Consider the following 19422-nt stretch of genomic DNA (forward strand, 5'->3'; position numbering starts at 1 on the left):
CAGGGTGAGCTCAAGACCCAGGCTGGGGGTGTTGCAGAGTTCTAGTCTCAATTCTGCAATTAACTACTTGGAGGACCTCAACTCGGTCACCTGGTCTCTTGGGGCTTCCATACTTGCCTCCTGTATTAGCTTCCAAGGGCTCTATAACAAATGACCACAAACCGAGTGTCTTAAAACAAAAGAAATGTAATCTCTCACATTTCTGGAGGCTAAAGTATGAAATCAAGGTGCCAGCAGGGGCCACAGTCACTCTAGGTTTCTAGGGAAGAATCCTGCCTGCCGCCTCCAGCTTCAGGTATTTGCTGGAAATCCTTGGTTTACAGCTACCTCGCCCCAGGGCTGCCTCACAGCCGCAGCCATGCTGCTTCCTAATTGAGCTGTAACGCTATTGAGCTGTTCCACAGCCGTGTGTTCTCACAGCCAAGCGACATTACAATTGAGCTGTTAGCACTGAATAAAGTTTCCTTGTTCGATATCGGGATTTCTGTTGAACGGGTGACCATCGGTTGACATTCCGTGGGTCGACAGCTGCGATCTCTGATCTCTGCGTCCATCTTCACATGGCCGTCTTCCTACTATGCATCTATCCTTCTGGGTGTCCCATCCTCTTATAAGGACATGGTCATTGGATTTAGGCTCCTCCCTAAATGCGTATGACCTCATCCTAACTGACTACATCTGCAAAACCCCTTTCACCAAATAAGACCATGTTCTGAGGCTTCAATGAGACACAAATTATTTTTTGGGGGGGTGGGGGAGGTGGACACTATTCAACCCAGTATACCTTCCTCCTTTAAAGTGTTGTATTTTATGAAGTTCAACATATACAGTTCATGAATGATTATTAAGTGCTTGTTGGGGGCGCAGTGCTGGGGAAAGGGCCTTCAAAGATAAGTAAGACACTGTTTTGGATTTTTCAGCCTCATTCATAACAAGTCCACGTCATCAGCTGAACTTGTGGTCGTCCTGTCTGGGGTGAGGGTCCAAGAACAGGACTTCTCCCACAAAATGTAGCTGATTAACTGTACCACCCGTGGTGTCTGCATGGGCAGCCTCGAACTTGCCTGGGCGTCTGCAGAAAACGGCCAAAGGTACCCTTTTTATGTCACTTGTTCCAGTATGAAAATTATCTAACTTGCCTTGGGGCTGGAGGAATGCTTTCCGATTCCACAAGCTCTCCGTCCAACAATTTTTGGAGCTTGGCCGAACCATCGAAGAAGTTCTTTGGCAGATCTAAGGCAAACATAACTTTGAGAGGCCACTTCCTTCGACACTTCCAGAGTGGGGAGGAAGCGCATCAGCAGTCAGTGGCGTGGCAGATGGCTTTGGGTGGAACTCGTGTGAACTAAAACACTTTCCACTTGAATGGTTATATAGTCATTTGAATGAGGATTTGATAAAGCACATTCAACACACCAAACCCATGACTTCTTAGATAGTATTATCACTTAAGACAAGGTTAAGTTTAAATATTGAGTAGGTTTTAAATCATTTGAAAGAACAAGATTCGGTGAAAAATAGTACATGGATATGGATAAGGTAACCTGAGTGAGGGTAGCATTCAGGAGCTGTGGATATTGCAAATAGGGCAAGTAGCTATGGGAGTTGTTCAAGTCTGGGGACACTGGTTGAGCGGATTGGAGAGTATGGCATTTATTCCTGGGTTTTGAATCTTGGCTGCACTGTTTACTGGCCTGGGAACCTCAGGCAGGTCATTTAGTGCCTTGGAGCATCAGTTTCCCCATCTGTAAATTGGCGGTGGTGGGAGCCCCTGTGGCACAGAGGGAAGTATTACCGTGGAGCGTGGTGCACTAGGGCTGGAGGGAGAGCCCATGTAGGCTGGACGTGGCTCTCAGATCAGAGGTGCCTCCAGCGGGACCCAGATTGGAAGACAGACCCAGACTCCAGCTGCCCCAGAGAGGGGACCACGTGGTGCCAGCTGGGTTCTGGGACTCCGAGCTGGAAGGGGCCTCTAGAGGAGTGCACGTCTGGAGGGTGTCCTGGGAAGTAGCCTCCTGCAGGTCTGATGCTGGAATGGGGCTAGGAGGAGATACTGTTTTAGTAATTTGGAGGTTTTGGTTGGGTTTTGTTTTTTTGTTTTTGTTTTTGAAAGCTCCTACTATGTGAATTTTTATTGCTCCTGCAACAACCCCATGAGAAAAGTGATATTATTCCCATTTTACAGATGAGGGCACTGAGGCTCAGAGAGATGAAATAACTTGACCAAGGTCTTATAGCAGAAAGAGGTAGAGGGAGGATTGGAAACCTCCACTGTCTTGCTCCATCTGGTACCCTGATCCTACCGCCCTAAAGACTGGTGTCTCTGAGCCTGGATCCAGAGAACAGCTGTGATGATGGACAGACCTGGTGCAGGAGAGGAGACAGGAAATTGACTGGAAAATCCTACGTCTTTTTATACGTAAGGAAGGATCCCCTGGGTATAGGCTTCCCACAGGCTTATCCTCTTCATTTCACCTGTCTTTCTAGAAAGGAGACAGCAGAGCTCATCACCTGACCTGTGGCTTTCACATTTTCTCTGCAGCATAGGAGCAGGTACTATTGTCCAAAGACGCCCTCTAGAGACCACGAGGGTGGGGGTTGGGGGATGCACTCTCATGGGATTAAAAAGCAATTCGAATATGAAATTTACTCCCCGAGGCCTGGCAGCTACACAGGGAGGGGAATATAATTTGACATTTCTTGGAAATTGATATTCACGTTTCCCAACAGACCTGGGTTTGTAGACAGCCTTCTGGGTTATGTTTCCCTCACTACGGTTTGTGATGACTGCTGATTGCCCGTATTCATACAGGGCTCGACTTTCCATGTGGACTTGCACTTGACAACAGGCCTGAGTTAGTTTGGCATTTGGATCTATTGCAGTTCATCACGTGTCTTTCTTGGACTTCATGCCTTAACTCTTCTCTATGCCTACACACTACACAGACGGAGACCATGGTAATAATAAGAGCTGATGCTAATCATATAGCAATGAGTATGTGTCAGGCCTTGTTCTAAGCCCTTCACATGTCCTCAAGCTATTTAATCCTCGGCACAACCCTTTGAGGTGGGTATGGTTAGCCTTGTTCTACAATTGAGGCACAGAGAGGTTAGGGGACTTGCCGAAGGTCACACAGATCAGCTAGGGTAGAAGCAGGATTAGAACCAGAGTCTGCCTTCCTAACACTTTGCCACAATGAGTAGTTGCCTGTGAGTTCCTTTGACACACACCCGGCATGCCCTGAACAGACATCTGCCACTGAGCTTATAATACTCGAGAGTACGTGTTCATTTTCCTCTTTATTTCCACTGTGAGTTCTTTGATGCTGGGGCGTGGGCTTATTCAGTTGTTTCCCCAGGACCCGCATGGCATTTGGTACATAGAAAGTGTTCAATAATGTTTTTGTAAGGATTTGAATTTGAAGTTTACTTCCAGGGAAATTCACATCTGTGAGTGCCAAGAAGTCAGGAAGAAACTGTTAGAAAAGCAAAGAGCCACAAGCTCCCAGAATGCAGCTGTTTGATGAGACATGGGGCAGATCCACCTTGCTCGATGATCAGCATTAGCATGGAGCAGAGGTGGGCTCGTGATTCTGGAGAGGGTTGGTGCTTGGTGTTTATCTTGAGATGCGTTGAGCCTCTTAGCCAGCATTCCTGAACAGTAGTAACCAGTATGGCAGTGTTACATTATGGTTAGAGCAGCCCGGGCTTGAAATCTGCCTCTACCTCTGATTTTCTTTCAACTTCAGCTTCCTCTTCTGTAAAATGGGTTTGTTATTGAGGATTAAATGAGATATAAGTCTTCAATAAATGTCAGCTCGATACAACTCACATTTCCAACACCACGTTCCTATCTAGCGCCCGCTGGATCTGCGCACATCTTGGCGAGCCCCCATTCCACAGAGGTGGAAATCGAGGCTGAGTGAGCACCAAAGGGATCGCGTAGGTCCCAGAGGAAGGGAGAGGGAGAGAACAGGAGCGGAGCTGGGGCTGACTTGGACACCGGCGCTTTATCCACGCCACGCTGCCGTCCCCCTCACATCAGGAAAGCTCGGTCTTAATGAAAACAAATTGCTAAGTGGAATTCGCATCACATTTGAAGTAAACAATTCGGTGCATTCAGTTCATTCACACTATTATGCAGCTCCTTCTCCAGGTCTACAACGGTTCCATCCTTCCAAAGGAAAACCTTTACCCAGGAAGCCGTTTCTCTTCGTTCCCCTTCTTCCTCCAGCTCATCGGCCTGCTTTCTGTCTCTATGGATTTACCTATTCTGCATAATTCGCATAAAGGGAATCATAGAATACGTAGCTTTTTACATCCGGCATCTTAGTGAAATGTTTTTGGGGTTAGTCCATACTGTAAAATATAACAGTACTCCATTCCTTTTTATGATCGAATAATACGCCATTGTATGGATATGTCATGATTTATTTATCCATTCATTTGTTGACGGACATTTGGGTTGTTTCCACCCTTTGGCTATTGTGAATTGTGCTGTCATGAGCATGTGTGTACGTTTACTTGTTTGAGGACCTAATTTCAAATGTCTGGGATATAGTACTTTTCTTAACTTTCAAAGGACTAAGCAGATGCGTGCAGCATTGTCATTTCTAAATATCGTTAAACCAGCAGATTTTGGTTAGCATCTGTCTCATCCCCCAAAATAACAGACTTCCATTCTACAAAGATGGTTTAAATGCCTCCACTTCCCCGGTTAGTAATCGGAGTTTTAAGCACATACACGCATGCACGCTCACACATGCAAGGGCACGCCTGCGCCTTCTCACACGGAAGCTATCGCTTTTCCACTGGTCGCTGTCCAGCTGGGAGATTTCGTCCTTGTTGATGTTCATTGACATAATCTGATGTTTGGGTTTTTTAACTGCCTTCATTAGGCACTCGGCACCATTCATCAGATGTGAGAAAAGAGAGCGAGAAAGACACATTCTATAATTTGCCTTGGAAATAGAATAAAAAATACCAGCACAATTAGTCTTCACGTGACAAACTCCTTGATGGCATTTGCCATGTTTTACACCTTTAAAAAAAAAAAAAAAACACGTTTCTTTAGTTCCAAGTGTAAAGTTTAGGGCTCTGCAAATATTTGTTTAATGAGTTAATTACAGCACTGTTTTGATGAGCTGACAAGTTCTTTAATGGAGATGTCTGCTGTGGGCGAAATAAGGAACTTCCAGAAGGAGGTAGAAGGGTTACCTCACTTCCCAGGGTGACAGCTGTCACTGTCAACCCCAGAGTGGGCAAAGCAAGCAACGTCATATTGCCATCGTCCTGTTTCTCCATGCTGCACCTGATGGGGATGCTGCTCTCAGTGATTAAGCAAAACAAGCCTCGGGACTCTCCACCAGGTGGGCCTCCAGGCTGGAGCATCTCCTGCCCTCCACAGCCAGGCAGGCCTACCCAGGGCAAAGAGCATGTCTTTTGCAGCTCCATAGGCCTGGGTTTAAATCCTACCTCGGCCACTTCCCAGCTGTGTGACTTTGGACAGATGACTTAACCTCTCTGGGCCTCAGTTCTATCATGAGGTTCCAGTAATCACAAAATGAGCTCGAGCTTGTAATGTGCTTAGCAAGGTGCCTGGCGTGCATTAGGGGCTCAATTCTGTGACTGTTGATACTGTGCCCTCCCTCCCTCCCTTCCTTGCTTCCTCCCTCCCTCCCTCCCTCCCTCCCTCCCTCCCTCCCTCCCTTCCTTCCTTCCTTCCTTCCTTCCTTCCTTCCTTCCTTCCTTCCTCCAGGAGACAGACATTTTCTGTTTCTGTTGTACAGTAGAAACTGTGGCTGAACTAACGGGCTCTTCTGCTCTCATGGAGAGCAGTTCAAGGGGGATGACACAAGGTGAAAGCAGTGGCAAACTCCGATGGGGACGTGGGCCCATCTTCACAGAAGGTGACTCCCTGATCGTGCTCCTCAAGGATGAGAAGTGGTTTGCCTGGTGGAGAGGGTGGGGCTGGCATTCCCAGTGAGAGCCCAGCATGGCAAAGGCAGGGAGGTGTTTCTGACAAAGTGAGCACTGTGGCCTGAGGTTAGGCCGCTCAAAGCCTCCAGGATGCGTGTGTGTGTGTGCGTGCGCACGCGCACGTCCGCATGCATGCACATGTACATACACAAGTTTAAGGTGAAATCTCATAATGCCTAAAGTAAGTTATGAGTTAGGGTTGAAAGCTAGGGGAGTGGCAATTACTTTGACTCTTGTACCCTGTAGAAGGAGCTAGTTTCAGCTCCAACAAGGAACTCAAAGGAAGGAGCCCGTGGGAAACAGGAAGCTCAGCAGATGACAGGACAACTTCTCTAGCTGCCTGGCCACCAACCCCACCTTTGAAGGATGTCGGGCATCATTATCATTAAGGCACATGCCAGGTTCAAGAAATAGTTTCACTGGGCTGGAGGAAGGGCTGGTGAATTCTTAGTCAAAGGGGGTTTCTGAAGGAGAAGGGAGAGGGGATGCCGCAGGAAGCCCCCAGCCCAGGGGTGCTGCTGCTGTTGGCCCCAGGGGGCCCCTTGGGTTCCTGGGAATGCCAAGATCTTTCAGGGCACGCATGCACACATACACACACAGCGTGTAAAAGTGCACAAATAACCTAATTTTCTGTATGACAGAGATGAGTCCTGTGTGTGTGTATGTGTGTGTGAGTTCATCAGTAAACGACAGCATAGCCACGTCCCTCTGTTTACCTCCCCAGCACTAGGTGTGTGCCCTTTCAGACGCCCCATGTACCGCTCACCTCACCGGAGCTGCCGTCCTGTGCTCAGCTCCCTCGTTCCCACAGAGCAGCCCTTAGGTTTGCCATCGACCGACCCCAGATTTTCTCTACCTCTGGCCTCAGCAGCCTGGCATTTCCTTTTCCTGCAAGACAAGGACTCAACCAAGCTGCTTCTAGAGAGTTGACCTCAAATAGACAAAGGCCAGCCGAATGCCTGTGGGCAGGGCCCCTGGGCCATGATGTGGGTACAGACACAAAGAAAGAGAGTACTCTTCGAGCAGTTGTGGCCCCGATCCCAGCTTGGCCACTTATGACTCCTGTGGGATCATGGGCAACTCCTAGAACCTTTCTGAGCCTCAGTTTCCACAGGTGAAATTGGGGATCATAGCACAAGCTTACATTTGAGGATTGAGATAATGGACTAAAATGTCTGGCATAGCCTCAATGCTCAACACCCAGCATTTGTGGGCACAGAATGAGTAAAATGGAGACAGGCTTACGTTTCTCATGTCCAAGACAGGCTGCCAAAGGGCTCTTAAAATTTCATCTCAGCAGGTGTTACTGGGAGAAAGACCTGTAAGAACTGGCTTTGCGCCTTTCCTTGCTGTGTGACCTTGAACCAGTCATTGCCCTTTCATGCAAGATGCACAAAACATGGCTGAGATGGCCAGGAAGGAGTGCATGGCCAGAGGACAGTGGCCACTGGCAGACAATCATGCTGGGTTGGGCAGAGTCCTCTTAAGTACTGCGAATCTGTCAGCCCAACTCTGCACACCTGGGAGGCAAGCTCACCCAGACCTGGAGAGAAGTCTGAGCAATTCAGTGGCCGAGATGTGAAAAGAGGACTCGAGGGCACAAAGATCCTGGGATGGGAGCTCTAGAGATAGAGCCTTCAGAGATCATCAAACTTTATAAAACAGCAAAGCCACTTTTTCAAAGGAAGCCCTAAATAGGAAACAGACAAAAGCAAAGAAGTCCTCAGGCACTTTAATTCTTCATTGTGTGGTGGAAAATGCCTCATTGTTTGCGGCAAGTCAGCAGAGCACCAGGGTGGAGGGTCCCAGACTTCATTTCCTTTACTAATAAAATTTTTTTTTTTTTTAAAGTCAGGACTGACATCTGTATCTGGTTGACAACCTCTTCCTGTTGCAGAATAAGGACATTAGAAAAAGACAGCTACTGTCTCCCAGCACCATTATTACACCGAAGAAAGATGTGTCTCCTCCTTGCCCCAGTTAGGAAGGACGTGACTTTATAAGGAGGACATTTGGCTTCATGAAAACTCACTGCCTTGTTTTGAGTTTGCTCATTTATTTATTTGAAACCTGCAGCAGCAGAGGAATGGTGGGAACCTCTCCCAGAGGATTTCCGGTCACACGGTGTGAAGATTGTTTATTTATGCCAATGCCTCATTTTATAGATGTGGAAACTGAGGACCCGAAAATAAGGCACCTCCTTCATTGAATGACAGCTCATAAGTGTCTGTCCTGTGCCACACTTCATGCCTGGGTTAGTACTGGGGTGTCAGATTGAAATTCCATCCAGGAGGCCTGGATACCAACAGGGAGTCAGTGGTAGAATCATTTGTTCATTCATTCATTCATTCATTCATCAACAACTTACTGAGCTACTCCAATAGGCCAGCTAAATAGAAATACAAACTCTGAACGGGGCCTACAAGATACAGCCTAATGGGATTTAAAGCCTGGTGCAGCAGACAGATAAAAGGAAAACTAAAGAAAGCAAATTAATACATGATTTTAGAGGGCGAAAATTGTACAAAGAAACGAAACAGGATGACGTGAGGAATGGTCAGGCATTTCTCTGATGAGGTGATATTTGTGTGAAGACCTGAACCATGAGAAGAACCTGGCCATGCAAAGACCTGGCAGAAGAACATTCCAGAGAGAGGAAATGGCAAGAGCCAAGGTTTCGGGGTATAAATGGGTGTAATGTGGGGGAGCAGCAGCACCAGGTTTCCAGAGTGGCAGCAGGTGGTGAGTGAGGCGTGGGGAAGAGAGTAGGTGAGCGCCAGCTCAGCCGGCAGGCGCCGGGGGCTCCCGGAGGCCTCACACTGAGGGGTCTGCCCGAGGTTTGGCCAGCGTGGAAATGGAAGCCCCACCTGTACTCCCGCCTGTGATGTGGGATGTACGCTTCCTGGCCCCCACTTGGGACCCGCTTTCCACCCTGGAACTTGATCTGGATCTAGAATAAGGTGGACTGGGGGCTGGGAGCATCTCTCCCCCCCATCATCTCAGTGTTCTTCTCAACCCAACCCATCTTGGGTCCGAAACCAAGGGACCAGAAAAAACCCATTCCCAGAAGGTGACCAATAATGAAGAGGCTAGAGGCTTAATTCCACAGCATCACCGATGACAGGCTGGTCATGAGTGGCATCTTCAGAGTTAGGGTGGGTGCCCTGGAGGCCTGCCTTGCTTAAAGTAGCACCTCCCACCCTTGGGGTGTGTGTGTGTGTGTGTGTGTGCGCGCGCGCGCATACACGTGCGTGTGTAAAGGGGGTCTGGGTGGTTGGGGCCTGATGAGATTCACCCAACAGGTATTTCTTGAGCGCCTACTCAATGCTGGGGATTGTTTCAGGCGATGAGGATGCCATGGTGACGATACGCACGTACCTGAGGTAGACCGAAGGTGTGATGAGGGCACCGAAGGCAATGAAGGGGGATGCAGCAGAAGGATGGGGCCGCCTCAGCTCGAGCGGTCAGGGAAGACTGCCCTTTGAGGGTTGAACTTGATAGCCCACCAGTCTTGGGACGTCAGGAGGCAGAGAAGCCACCAAAGGCCCCGAGGTGGGAACAATACTGTGCGTTCCAGGGACATGAAGACAGCTAAGTGGCTGGAGCAGAGAAAAGTGGGGAGCAGGGAATAGAGCAGAAAAGGAAGGGTCTTGTCGAACTGCACGTGTCAGGGACCAAGGAGACAGGGAAGACCAGTCCCTTCCTTTCCCCAGGTAGGTCCAAAAAACGACATCCACATCACTGTGAAAAAAGCTGAAGGCATCAGATTCTAGAGACCTGAGTTCTTGCTGTCCCTTCCTGTGTGACCTGGAGCAAGTCTACTGCCCACTCTGGCCTTTTTCTCTGCAAAACAGAACTGCTGGACTAGACTAGGAAGATAAATAGGTTTTCCTGTTAGTGCTAATTCAGATGGTGATGGTGGCTGCCCGTGCACTGGCAGAAAGGATGCTGAGGTGCCTTCTGGGCTCGTCAGCAGAAAGCGCTGGAGCCGATTAGTGATGCCTGCCAGGGGTGAGACTAGGAGGCTGTCGCTCCTATACCACACATCTGCCTTCCTGGATCACTTCGGACTCCCTTCTGCAAGAGACCACACTGGCTACGTTTGGGCTTGTACCTGTCTTCTGCATCTGTGTATTTCCCCTTTTCGTTCATTAGAATGGAGTCCTGCATGTGCCCCGGCACAGGTCAACGTCAGAGCGTAATAGTAGCTAATGGATTGCCCTGCCTTAGAGTTGACACCAGTCCCCGATGCTCATAACCCATGAAATCCTCATAGCAACTGGCGGTTGGTCTTTAAGTCTTTTTTCCATAACTGAATTTTGAGGCCCAGAGAACATGTTTCTAGCCATGCAGCCAGTGAGGGGTGGGGCCAGGATTGGAACCCACCTTACCCTTTCTGCTGTAAGAGCTGCCTTCTCAGAGAAGGGGAGGAGGCTGTGCCCTGAGAATCACTTGGGGAGTGAGTTGAGGAGAATTGACGCTGGCTGCCTGCTTCTCCTGTCCCTTCCTGCTCCCCACGAGCTGCTGTCTCCAGGGAATTCTGCCTGCTAACCCAAGTGAATGTAGATTTACCGGAAGGACCTGGTTCCCAGGCTGCCCACAGTCTGGGTTCAGGAGGTGGGCTGGCTCAGCAAGAGCCTGGCAGCTCTCCTTTCCGACTCCTGTCTGCTTTTCCTCTTCCCCGCATTTCACCTCAGTCTGTCCCTGCCAAGTGAGTGAGGGAGTGATAAAGCAGACTGCCCGGGGCCAGGCGAGGGTGGCCTTTAGGTCAGGGGGTCCTGTGACCAGCTAGGTTCTGGTGCCAGTGCTGCAGTTACCAGCCCCAGGGGAAGTCCAGTGGGGGCACTTGAGGGAAAGCCCCTTCTCGGGGAAGTGTGGGGCCAGAGGGGCAGGTGTTTGGCTCTGCTTAGCGCCTGGTGAACGTCCCCACCACAGCGTGCTGGAGGGGCAGCTGCGGCATGCCCCAGGGGGCCGTCCCGCATTTCGGCCCTGACTTTGCTGCCTGCTTGTGCAAGTCATTTAACCTCTCTTTCTCATAGTAAAACGGGAGTTGTATTCTCACTCAATTAATGCCACATAACAAAAAAAACTCCAAAGCTCAGTGGCTTCAGCCAACATTTATCTTCAAGTCTAAAGGCTGTGGGGTGGACTGCAACTTGGCTGGGCTGGCCTAGGCTCAAGGCTGTGGGCTCCAGGCTCCGGCTGCAGACTGGGTTTGTGTCTGCTCCGTGGGTTTCGTCCTTCTTGAACCTGCAGCCACTGGGGCCTGTGTCTAGCTCTATGCACTTACTCTTGGGGCCGTGGCTGCTGAGCTGTGTTCTCATAGCAGTTGACCAGAGTGTAAGAGGGCCATCTCAGCCATTCGGGGATATCCATGCCTCTACTCTGACATCCCATTGGTCAAAACCAGTCTCATGGTCAGGCCCAAGGTGAAGGTGTGGGCGGTTACCGCACACATGAGGCTGTGGCAAGGTTATGGATGAGTAATTCTGTTACAGAGAGAGCAGACTTGGGAACTCTAATACAGGTTAGCCCTGGTGTGTGGAGGACTTGGATACCAACCATCGAGCACTCACCATGTGCCAGGTGCAGTGTAAAGTGCCTCAGGTGCAAACCTGTGAGGTGGCCATTCCCTTTCCCATCTGCTTCTCAGATAACGAAGTGAGGCTCCTGGAGCTGAAGTCTCACCAGGCCACCTGACCCTGGGTCCAAACCCTTAACCACTGTGGTCCAGGCACATCCTCCAGTGTGGTTTCTCTTCCGCGCAGCCTGATGGTGGTCCCCAGAGGTACCTGCACTTATTCCTGCTTTGTAGGTGGGATGTCTGAAGCCTGAGAAGAGAATCCCATAGCTGAGCTCACCCATCCCGGAAGCCGGGAATCTGTCCACAAACCTCTGCTCCTTTCCAAGCTGAGTGCTAAAATCCATTCTTTTAGCTTTAAACATTTATTAGGCTATGAGGGCAGGGAGCATCAGCCTGCAAGTCAGGATGTACACAATTTGCCTCTGCTAGGTGTAGTAGGAGCAAGTCTCTGTTGTTTAACTTGGCCCCTACAGAACTGACAGTGAATGACAGGAAAGCCCGTTTCCTCCTCGAGCCCTGCCAATGCTGCCTTGCCCATCCAGGGGACGCTATTTCTATACATCCTCCCATCCTGGGCCCTGACCCTGACCTTCCGCTGCCCTCGGCTGTGAGGCTGGGGAGAGCCTGGGGCCCAGGGCCAGAGGATTTCCTGGCTCAGCCCCACAAGCTGGCCAGAGAGTATTCAGCAGGGCCCCCACCCCTGGCTCCTTGTCTGGGTTCTTTGTTTCCAGCTGATCCACGCAGGTGGGGAGGGTGGCACAGGCTTTACTGAGGGGGAGCTGGCCCAACGTCCTGTGTTTTTCTGAGACCCAGCTAGCTCCCTGCTTCTCTCCTCTGAAAAGCAAGAGATGAAGCCAGTGCCAGTTTTCCTTCTGACAGAGATGGTTGGAGCACACTCCTCTCTTTTGCCCTCCCCTTTGTATTTTACCCTGCCTCGCCCCCCCCCACCCCCAACCCCCCCTCCCCAATCCCCCAGGGCTCAGCAACAGAGCAGCCAGCATTTCTTATTGCCTCTTATCCTCGCAGAAGAAGGGAGGAGGAAATGAACTGTTATTTATTGACCTTCTTTCATGTAACAGACACTATATAGCAATAGTTATTATATTGATATGATATATGATATATAATATACATTTGTGTGTGTGTGTGTGTATATATATATATGTATATATATGTATGTAATAAAGTATCCTAGAATGGCCTGTATCATTAGAAAAGCCCCTTGGCCAGGGCTCAAGAGATCGAGGCCTGAGTCCTGGCTCTGTTGCTAAAAGCACATGGCTTGACTTCTCTAAGCCTCAGTTTCCCCATTTGCCAAGTAGCCTCTTACACCACTCTCAAGCCTGATATTCTAGAGTCAGGCCTGACAGACACCTCCTGAGCAAACATTATGGCCCTTTGCCTGTATGAACAGGGAAAACCGTCTTCTTAGACTGAAGTTTTGTGGATTGTTTAGACTATCCACTGGTACCTAAGCCATTGATGTTTCTGGTTTCTAGATGTGAATCTGGCTCTGAGGATGGAGTCAGCTTCGTCTGAACCCCCCTTCCTTCAGCGTCGCCTTAAGACAGGCTCTTCTCTTGAGTGGTTTGAGCTGGTTTTGCCAGAGGCAAGAGCCTGAACAAGACAACCCTTCTGCTTCCTTTGGGCTCTCGTTGTGTGCCACTGTGTAGGAATGTGCACTTCGACAAGCTTCTTAAAGCTAATTAGAGACCTGGGAGAAGCAGGTAACTGTTAAGGACGGGGTTGGGGTATCTTGACTTTTGAGGGTGGGATGAGAACTGCAGAGACTGCTGTGTTTCATGCCAATCACAGGGGCCCAGGGAATCCTACTCATGCGTGTGCGCGCGCGTGCACGTGCATGTGAGTGTGTGAGCGTCTTGTGTGAGTGTGTGTCTTTGAAACTGCTAATTGTCAGGGTGAAAACATTTTCACACATTTGCTCTCCAGGAGGACGTTATTACGGAGCACACTAGAAGCCTCCTTAAAGTCAACCAGCCACAGTCGACATGGAAATCCTAATTAACAGACATTCATGCTGCTCTCGGGCATGGTAGCGGAAGTAATTATCATGATTTAATTGACTTTTCTCTCCTCTGTTATGCACTCTGCTTTTTCCATTTTCTTGAGCTGGGAAGGTTATTATTATTTTTTTAAAAACATTTTTTTCCTCTCTCATTTTCCCTCCATTTTATACAAACTCTCTTATACCTTTGCTCTATTTATCAAATCCTATTACAGTAAATATTGTGACAGCACAAATCTCTGTATTACAGAAACGTCCGGAGCCTGAGCCAGTGGCTTACTTTTGGGGAACGTATTGGTTTTGTCTGACATAAAGGTATGGTCAGACCCAGTGAAATATCTGGCAGGGATGTGGGGAATCGATTTGTTCAGAGGTTCTGGTTTCGGCAAGCTTCCTGGGACTACAGAAGGCAGAGGGCCCCCTGTACCAGCACGGCTCAAGGGCGGTTGCTATCGAGATACACTCAGGGTTCAAGGAAATCCAAGGGGCAAAAACGGGGCACTTCTGATTTCTTGGAGCCAGAACACCATCTGAAAAATTCTCTCTGGTCAGGCTTCCTCAGGATGGCTCACTGCTCACTTTTCTTTGACTGCTGAGGTCTGCTCATTTATCTTGACCATGACCATCTGATGAGTGGACCCACAAGCCCTCCTAGGTTTCAGTGCAGCTCTCTACGGCCAACTGGCCATGCCCTCTGGGCCTCCTCGTACAAGCCTGAATGCCTTCCTCACCGTACCTTATATTCTAAAGGTCAAGGGGCTGCCCTGGGTGCGGTGTCCTCCCTGGTCCAATCAGCTGTGACAAGTAGGCGGGATCATGTGACCCATTATCTACTCCTCAGGAGCTATGGGCAAAGCCTTTTGCAAAAAGATGAAACCGGAAGGTGCCAACATAGCGCTGGGTAGCTAGACTGCTTGGGTTCAAACCCTCAGTTAGCCACTTACTTGCTGTGCATCCTTGGGCAAATTAGTTAAACTTTCTGTGTCTTGGTATTCTCATAAAAAGATAGCACCTACTTCATAGGGTTGTCACGAAAGATAAATGGCTTAAATCTTATGACATACTGGATAAACACTCAATAAAATATTAACTTAGCAGGGTCAGATGAACAGATGAGGCCAACCCTAAAGTCTGATAAGCTAGTGAGAATATCCTAGAGTGACAGACGTTGAGTTCCACAAGGAGCCCAGGCCATCATCAGGTTTATCCCTCTCATTGTACACAAGGGAACACTGAATCACAGAGAAGGGCTGTAACCATTTTTAAGGTCAAATAGAATCCAGACATTTCCTTAGGTTACATTGGAGATTGTTGAGAGCCCTTGACTTTGAGTTAGAACATTGCAAATAATAAAATAAAGTAGAAGAGAAGATGAACCTGGAGTTATTCTATTTCTTTTCTTTGTCCCTATATGAGAATTCTGAGTTAGGCTCATATTGAAGATGTAACCTTCTGAAGTACGTCATTTTCATCGATCATCTTTTTTCAGATGATTCTCGAGCATTGGGTCGATAGACAAGATGTCGCCAATCAGCTGTTAGTTCAGACACTTGCCTTCTCTGGCCCCTGTTCCCATATCTGAAACTGGGGATACACCGCCCTACCGAGACCGAAAGCTTCTCCAGGGCAGCGATGGTTTCTTCTTTATCCCCCTTTCCTCTCCTAGAATGTTGTCTAGCCCACAGTAGATGTCTGCAGAAATTTCTAGAAATGAGCTGAATAATCCCTTGCGGTAGTAGTGAGAGTCAGGAATCAGGTGTGGAGACGGGCTATGTGGACGACTGTGCTCCTGTAAGGGGAGACCATTAGATACAGGAACTGAGGTTCCAGGAAGTTAAGATACTCCAAACCATGACCATAATGGAGAAGGGAGGGCTTTTGTTAGGTCAGTTTCTTAGGACGGTTGGGGACGGAAGCTAAACCGGAGAGAGTTTAGAAGTGAGAGGCAGGTGTAGAAATGGCAACGAGAGATGCAGACAACTTCTTTGAGAAGTCCGGCTGTGAAAGATAGGAAGGAGAGGGCGTCGCTGCTGTGCCTGAGGGTGGGAGTGAAATGAGGAAGATACCAGAGAATCTTTAACAGGTTGGTGAGATAGGGCCAGGGAGAAGAGGTACTCAGCAAACATTTCCTGAGTTAAACGTACTTCTGTCTGAGTTCTCGGGGATTCCAGGCTCTTTCTCAAGAATGGTTATGGATGAGGTGGTTGGTAATACAGAGAGCCTAAGACTAGCGCCCTGGTTAAGGTAATTCTAGGTGCTGTAAGATGTACTCTGAATCGCAGTGGCTTAACATAGCACAAATGTATTTCTCACTCACCAACGGTTCAGTTAAAACTGGGGCAGGGAGTGGGGTAGCTTTCCACACCCCATATCATCATGGAGGGAGGAAGAAAACATAGAGAGGGCTCATCTGCTTTCTCATCACACTGGCCTAGAAGAGCTCACATCACTCCTACTCCCATTGGTGGAAGTGAGTCACATGGCCGCATACATGCAAAGAAGGCTGGGAAATGTAGTTCCTGGCTGGGCAGGCCCTTCCCAGCCACAGCTCTTCACTCTGGAAGGGGCACATGAGTGTTTGAGGGGCAGCTAGCCTCCTTTGCCCTGGAATTACAACCCCTGTCAGTTATCTGAGGAGCACTTCCTAAGCAGCTTGAGGAGACACTGTCTAACTCTGGGAAAATATCAGACCCTAAAGGAAGACCAAGACTCTGCTCCTGAGGGCAAAAGAAAGATAAGACATTGATCTGGGCCCTAGTTTCCCCAAAGGTATAATATTAAGTCCCATTGGACTGAGTTAATGGGATTAAATAACAGGGTTGGCACTAGCAGGCAGAGCTGAGTTTGAGCACTGGCTTTTTTATCCACTAACTGTGTGACGCTAGGCAGCTTTCTCATCTTTTTCAGTCTTGGTAGAATCCTCCCTGAGTTGCTATGAGGATTAGCAAGACACTCCAGGCATATAGTCGGGGCTGAGTAAATGTGAGTTGCTGCTGTTAATATCCATGTCAGCCTCTCCTTTTATTACATTCTCAGAAATGAAAGGCCTTGACTTAGACTTAAGAGCAAAATGAATAGAATTGATGTTTGCTGTGAGATATCTTTGTCTTCAGCATTTGACATCATTCTCTGCGACAATTAGAGAAGCTCATTTGAGTCAAGCAGCTAGAGGAGGGGGAGGAAGAGGAAAAGAAGAAAGAAGCCATCCACTTGAGGTCGGGTCTTTCTGTCCCACTCACACCGGAAGACTAGGATCTGTGGGGCTTCTTTCTCCTCAGAACAGATTCTGCTCTATCTGAGCAGTACTTCCCAGCTGCTGTAAATCGGTTGAAACACAAGGCTTGGTACTGGCCACCCCCACCCTCTACCTCGTGCTTTCCAGGGGTGCCCTTCAGTGTAGGACTTGCCTCACCATCACAGTGGGGGCTTGGAGTTGAGGCGTTTGAGTTTCTTTGAGTTGAGCTGAATTCTAAGAAATGTCTCCTCTGTGATTTTTCCCCTCTGCTGGAGAGGAGTTTATTGGCACTGCTCATTCCATGCCCCTCCTAACCGTCATTATTTATCATCGTAAGTTCCTGGTCCTGGTGATTTACATAGTCCGGTAATTTGTTGCCTTCCCCCCAGTTTAGCTAATCTGTTGACCCCTTTGGAGGACCTCTGACCACCAGTCAGCTAGGTTGGGAGCCAGTTCAGGGGATGGAGTAGCTTCAAAGTCTCTAAGGAAACCAAGCCGTGAGGGGGGAGGTCACCTGGGAAAGAGCCAAAAGGAATGTTTCCTCAGGAGGGGAATGACCATTCTGCTCTACCTGGCACCTCTGGGGCTGTCGGGACCACTCTGTGACCTGCACACAAAGCCGGGCCCTTGGCCTGGAGCTGCGGGAAGCCAGGCCTGACAATGGGAGGAAGGAGAAGGGTCTGTGCCTGGGATTCCTGAGGCCGGCTCCCCAGATGCCAGCTAGAGGAGGCTTCAGTATAAACATGGGCTGGGTTTCCTGCGTTTACAGGGCCCGTGCCATTTTTTTATTGTGCTGTTATTGTTGAAATAATTATTCCATTTCAGGAGAAGCCTAAGCAAAGACAGACGTGTCTGATGCTTCCACCGGGACACTGCTATCATTTATTCATTCATCATGCCACAGACAGTTACGAGTTTGGCTTTGCTCGGTGCTCAGAATATAAAAAAACATCTGCCTACCTTCTTTTCAATAAACTCTTCTCTAGTCCTGGAGGCAGAAACCAAACAGAGATTCTCACAGTTCAGTGTGGCCAGGAAAAACAGTAGGAACATGCCCAAGGTTTAGAAGTGGGGATGGAGAGATTGACTGCCGTTTAGGGGGTGGGCACTGGTCGGGGCCCAGGGCTGCGGAGCCCAGCATGTTTTGATCTGGGTGTCCTAGATGCCCCCTAAATATCAAAGGTGGGCAAAAAATTCCCTGGGTTGCTTTTGTTTTATTTACTTTTTTACTCTTTAATGATTCCAAAGGACTCTTAGAAGGTAGGGGACTAACATTTATCCAGCATCTTCCGTGTGCCAGAAACTGTCGTGGGAGCTCTTACAGGACACCCCGTGAGGCAGGGCTGACTTTTATTCCGGTTTCACAGCTGAGGGGACTGAGGTCTTGCCAGGTTCCGCAACTAGCTCAGTCCACATCACTAGGAAGCAGGCAGCTGCATGGGAGCCCAAGTCTGTATGACTCCAGCACCCTGCACTTCTCATTGGGTCCTGCCGCCTTTTGCAATTCTCGTGTGATTTAGGGAGGTCTGCTGCCCTGGCTTCACGCACTAGCAGACACTAAACCCCTCCTAGAACAAGGCCAGTCTTCCCTGACTTGATGTGTCTAAGAAGAACCTTTGCCTGTGGGGGGCCTCCTGACGAGCTTGAGCTGGGACTTAGGGTCTGGCTGTCTCATTGACGGTTCCCAGAATGTCTCTGGATCAGCACTTGAGCTGGATAGAAATATATCAGGGTGGGTTATCTGGGTTTCCATGTCACCTGGGGCCTGTGTGCTTTGATAAGGCCATTTCATGGAGTCCCAGACTTCCCAAGTTTACACAACAGAGAGCCTGCTGGGCCTGTTTTTCCGCTAGTATGTTGGAGTTGGGTGCTTGCTCGCCTGTGTCGTAGCACACACAAGGCAAGGCGGCCTCAGAAAGCAGGGAGCGGCCCCTCGCTCTGCCCTCTCCTGGTCGTAGGGTCTCGAGCCAGGAGCCTCTCTACTCTCCGCCTGTTTCTATCATTAAAATGGAACAAGGATAAAATCTACCTTAACAAGCCGGAGGAAAGATGGTGTGGGATAGTTGATACAAAACACTGTTCACACCACAGAATTGGGCAGGTAGAGTAGCAGGTGGGGCTTCCCTGGAACTGGGAAAGCTAAAATAGGAGTGTGTATCCACCAGGACATGGCAGGTATTTTCAGATTGTCTGTGTGTCTGCTGCCTGTGCGTATCTCCAATATTAACACCTAAGTTTGCCGTGTGCCAGCCCCTGTGCTCAGGGCTTTACATGCCTCTTCTCCTCTCACTCAGTTTAGAGATGAGGCAACTAATGCACAGAGTGGTTAAGCAACTTGCTCAAGGTCACATAGCTAGTAGGCGGTAGAGCCAGGACTTGAAACCGGAAATGTCTGACTCCAAAGCCAGGGCTCTTTGTGCCATGGCTCTGCCTCTTAGTGTCTGGGTGGCCTATGTCTAGACACACACAGGTTCTTGTATTCTGAGCAGAGCATGAGTTGGCCGTAGTGGAGGGAGTTGCTCTGGGAGTCCAGGGGAAGGGCATGCCTTTACTCTCCGCATAATGCTATTTCTCCTGTATGCCTTTCCCCGCCTCCCT

The 19422-nt window shown here is 49.1% G+C and overlaps 1 protein-coding gene across 5 annotated transcripts in view; it reads left to right on the top strand.

The window, feature by feature from the left end:
• Positions 1 to 19422, top strand: part of TSPAN18 (tetraspanin 18) — a 173051-nt gene that overhangs the window by 70127 nt on the left and 83502 nt on the right. Inside the window, exon 3 of one of the 5 annotated variants that reach the window (XM_016146819.2) lies at positions 921 to 1091. The exons of the other annotated variants lie outside the window; for them this stretch is intronic. The gene's annotated coding sequence lies outside the window, so the exon portion shown is untranslated. The remainder of the gene's footprint in view (positions 1 to 920; positions 1092 to 19422) is intronic. 5 annotated transcript variants of the gene reach the window in all.

This window comes from Rousettus aegyptiacus, unplaced genomic scaffold (assembly GCF_014176215.1).
Source record: "Rousettus aegyptiacus isolate mRouAeg1 unplaced genomic scaffold, mRouAeg1.p scaffold_m13_p_5, whole genome shotgun sequence".
In the NCBI taxonomy this organism is placed as follows: Eukaryota; Metazoa; Chordata; class Mammalia; order Chiroptera; family Pteropodidae; genus Rousettus; species Rousettus aegyptiacus.